This window comes from Etheostoma spectabile, unplaced genomic scaffold (assembly GCF_008692095.1).
Source record: "Etheostoma spectabile isolate EspeVRDwgs_2016 unplaced genomic scaffold, UIUC_Espe_1.0 scaffold420, whole genome shotgun sequence".
NCBI lineage: Eukaryota > Metazoa > Chordata > Actinopteri > Perciformes > Percidae > Etheostoma > Etheostoma spectabile.
In genome coordinates, this window is record NW_022605606.1 from 337,593 (window position 1) to 341,998 (window position 4,406).

Genomic DNA, 4,406 nt, shown 5'->3' on the forward strand with positions numbered 1-4,406 from the left:
AGTTACATGCAATGAGGCTGGGTTAACACCCTCCAGCTTCCTCATGCTCCCTCCTTCGGCCCAGTAGTTGGCAGTGAGGCCGGGTTAACATGCTCCAGCAGAGTCAAGCTTCCTGCCAAGGCCCAGTAAGTTGCTGTGAGGCTCGGTTAATATGCTCCAGCACCCTCATGCTCCCTCACAAGGCCCAGTAAATGGATCTGAGCTGTTAACCCCGGTGTCAGTGCATGTTTCTGGGGTACAGAGGTGAGGCCTGCAGCCCTGGAGGTCAAAGGCCAGAGTGAGAGCCACTTTCTGGGCCTAGGGAGGGAGTGTGATGGCGCTGGAGCTTGTTAACCCAGCTTCAGTGCATGAGAGTGGGGCACAGGGGATGCATTTCACCCTGGAGGCCGTTGCCCGGCAACAGAGCCACAAGCTGGGCCTAACGAGGGAGTGTGAGTGTGCTGGAGCTTGTTAACCCAGCTTCAGTGCTTGAGAGTGGGGCACAGAGGTGAGGCCTGCAGCCCTGGAGGCCGTTGCCCGGCAACAGAGCCACAAGCTGGGCCTAACGAGGGAGTGTGAGTGTGCTGGAGCTTGTTAACCCAGCTTCAGTGCTTGAGAGTGGGGCACAGAGGTGAGGCCTGCAGCCCTGGAGGCCGTTGCCCGGCAACAGAGCCACAAGCTGGGCCTAACGAGGGAGTGTGAGTGTGCTGGAGCTTGTTAACCCAGCTTCAGTGCTTGAGAGTGGGGCACAGAGGTGAGGCCTGCAGCCCTGGAGGCCGTTGCCCGGCAACAGAGCCACAAGCTGGGCCTAACGAGGGAGTGTGAGTGTGCTGGAGCTTGTTAACCCAGCTTCAGTGCTTGAGAGTGGGGCACAGAGGTGAGGCCTCACCTTGAGGCCGTTGCCCGGCAACATAGCCCAAGCTGGGCCTAACGAGGGGTGGAGTGGTGCTGGAGCTTGTTAACCCAGCTTCAGTGCTTGATAGTGGTCAAGAGGGACCTGCAGCCCTGGAGGCCGTTGCCGCGGCAACAGAGCCCATAGCTGGGCCTAACGAGGGAGTGTGAGTGTGACTGGTAGCGTTGTTAACCCAGCTTCAGTGCTTTAGAGATGGGCACAGAGGTGAGGCCTGCACCCTGGCGGCCCGTTGCCCGCAACAGAGCCACACTGGCCTAACGAGTGTGAGGTGCTTGGGCTTTACCCCAGTGGGTCTTGAGTTGGGCAATAGGTGCGCCTCACCTGAGCCTGGTACGTCTGTGGAGGGTGCTGGAGGCTTTTAACCCAGTGTCAGGGCATGTTTCTGGGGCAGAGAAGGGAGGCCTGCAGCCCTGGGGGCCATTGCCCAGCAACAGAGCCTCTAGCTGGGGATAAGAGTGGCGGATTAGGGCCCTGGAGCCTTTTTCAAAGTGTTAAAAAGTTAAAGTTTTTCGCCCGGAGAAGGCATTTGCAGAAGCGGGAGAAGGTCAACCGCTTCTGCATTTCCCCTTCTCCGGTCGAAAAACTTAGAAAAAAAACTTAGGTTACCAGGGGCGTAAAATTCTGGATTTTTTCTAAGTTTTTCGACCGGAGGAGGGGAGACAGTAGAGCTTCTGTGGCTTCCCCCTTCTCCGGTGAGCGTCACTTTGGGGTGGTTTTCGCAGCTACCATCCGCACGATTTGAGAAACCCAGTTTTTGAAAACATGGGCCTCCAGAGAAAGACGGCGGAGAGCGTCAGAGCTCCATCCGCTCATGGGGCTTCTCCTCTGGATGAATTTAACCGCAACGTGTCGGTGATTACCTCCATGGTTAGCTGGCGGAGGATGACAGGGAGAGCAGGCACAGCTCAACCCGCCCATGGAGCCTCTCACACGGATGATTTTAACCGCGGTTTTTAACGCCCTTTTGGGCCACAGTAACCAGGTGGACCATGACAGGGAGAGCAGGCACAGCTCAACCCGCACCATAGGGCCTCTCACACGGATGATTTTAACCGCGTTTTAACGCCCTTTTGGGCCACAGTAACCAGATGGAGCATGACAGGGAGAGCAGGCACAGCTCAACCCGCACATAGGGCCTCTCACACGGATGATTTTAACCGCGTTTAACGCCCTTTTTCGCCACAGTAACCAGGTGGAGCATGACAGGGAGAGCAGGCAGAGCTCAACCCGCCCATGGAGCCTCTCACACGGATGAGTTTAACCGCGTTTTAACGCCCTTTTTGACTACAGTAACCAGGTGGAGCATGACAGGGGGAGCAGGCAGAGCTCAACCCGCCCATGGAGCCTCTCACACGGATGAATTTAACCGCGTTTTAACGCCCTTTTTGACCACAGTAACCAGGTGGAGCAGGACAGGGGGAGCAGGCAGAGCTCAACCCACCCATGGAGCCTCTCACACGGATGAATTTAACCGCGTTTTAACGCCCTTTTTGACCACAGTAACCAGGTGGAGCATGACAGGGGGAGCAGGCAGCGCTCAACCCACCCATGGAGCCTCTCACACGGATGATTTTAACCGCATTTTAACGCCATTTTCCTCCACATTAACCAGGCGAAATATGACAGGGAGTGCTGGCAGAACTCGGTCCCCTCACAGTGCGTCTTCCCCGAGGATTCATTTAAAACAATTTTTGGCTATTTCTTCAGGGGTTACCAGGAGCAGGGACATAGGGGCAGATGGCAGAGCTCAATCTGCTCATGGTGCGTCTCCCCCGGATGATTTTTACCGCGTTTTAACACCCCTTAGCTCCACATTAACCAGGCGGAGGATGACAGGGGGAGTTGGGACAGCTCAGTCCGCTCATGGTGCGTCTCCCCGGATGTTTTTACCGCGTTTTAACACCCCCAGCTCCACAGTAACCAGGCGGAGGGTGACAGGGGGAGTTGGGACAGCTCAGTCCGCCGACGGTGCGTCTCCCCCGGATGATTTTTACCGCGTTTTAACACCCCTAGCTCCACAATAACCAGCGGATGATGTCAGGGTAGTTGGACAGCTCAGTTCCGCCATGTGCGTCTCCCCCGGGATTTTTAACCGAGTTTTAACACCCCGAGCTCACAGTAACCAGGCGGAGGGTGACAGGGGGAGTTGGGACAGCTCAGTCCGCCGATGGTGCGTCTCCCCCGGATGATTTTTAAACCGCTGTGTTTAACACCCCTTAGCTCCACAGTACCAGGCGGAGATGACAGGGGAGTTGGGACAGCTCAAGTCCCGCCGACGGTGCTCTTCTCCCCCGGATGATTTTTACCGCGTTTTACACCCTAGCTCCCATTAACCAGGCGGAGATGTACAGGGGGAGTTGGATCAGCTCACCGCTCATGGTGCGTCTCCCCCGGATGATTTTACCGCGTTTTACACCCTACCCCACATAACCAGCGGAGATGTCAGGGAGAGTTGGACAGCTCAGTCCCTCATGGTTGCTCCCCCCGTGGTGATTTTACCCGCGTTTTAACACCCCCCAGCTCCACATACCAGGCGAGGGTGACAGGGGAGTGGAGACAGCTCAGTCCCTCATGGTCGTCTCCCCCGGAATTTTTCAACCCGTTTTTACACCCCTGCTCCACTTACCGGCGGAGGATGACAGGGGAGTTGGACAAGCTCAGTCCGCTCATGGTGCGTCTCCCCCGGATGATTTTTACCGCGTTTTAACCCCCTTAGCTCCACATTAACAGATGGAGGTTGACAGGGGGTTGGACAGCTCATCCCTCCGGTGCGTCTCCCCCGGAGATTTTACCGCGTTTTAACACCCCTTACGCCACATTAACCAGCGGAGGATACAGGGAGTTGGACAGCTCAGTCCTCTCGTGCGTTCTCCCCCGGATGATTTTTTACCGTCGTTTAAACCCCCTTAGTCCCACTTAACCAGGCGGAGGATGACAGGGGGAGTTGGGACAGCTCAGTCCGCTCATGGTGCGTCTCCCCCGGATAATTTTTACCGCGTTTTAACACCCCTTAGCTCCACATTAACCAGAGGAGGATGACAGGGGGAGTTGGGACAGCTCAGTCCGCTCATGGTGCGTCTCCCCCGGATGATTTTTTCCGCGTTTTAACACCCCTTAGCTCACATTAACCAGGCGGAGGATGACAGGGGGAGTTTGGACAGCTCAGTCCGCTCATGGTGCGTCTCCCCCCGGATGATTTTTACCGCGTTTAACAACCCTTAGCTCCACTTAACAGTGCGGAGGATGACAGGGGAGTTGGGACGCTCAGTCCGCTCATGGTGTCGTCTCCCCGGATGATTTTTACCGCGTTTTAAACCCCTTGCGCCACATAACAGGGCAGGTGACAGGGGGGAGTTGGCAGCTCATCCGCTCATGTGTCGTCTCCCCCGGAGATTTTCAAACCGCGTTTTAAACACCCCTTACGCCACATTAACCATCGAGGAACACAGGGGAGTTTTGGACAGCTCAGTCCGCTCATGGTGCGTCTCCCCCGGATGATTTTTACCGCGTTTTA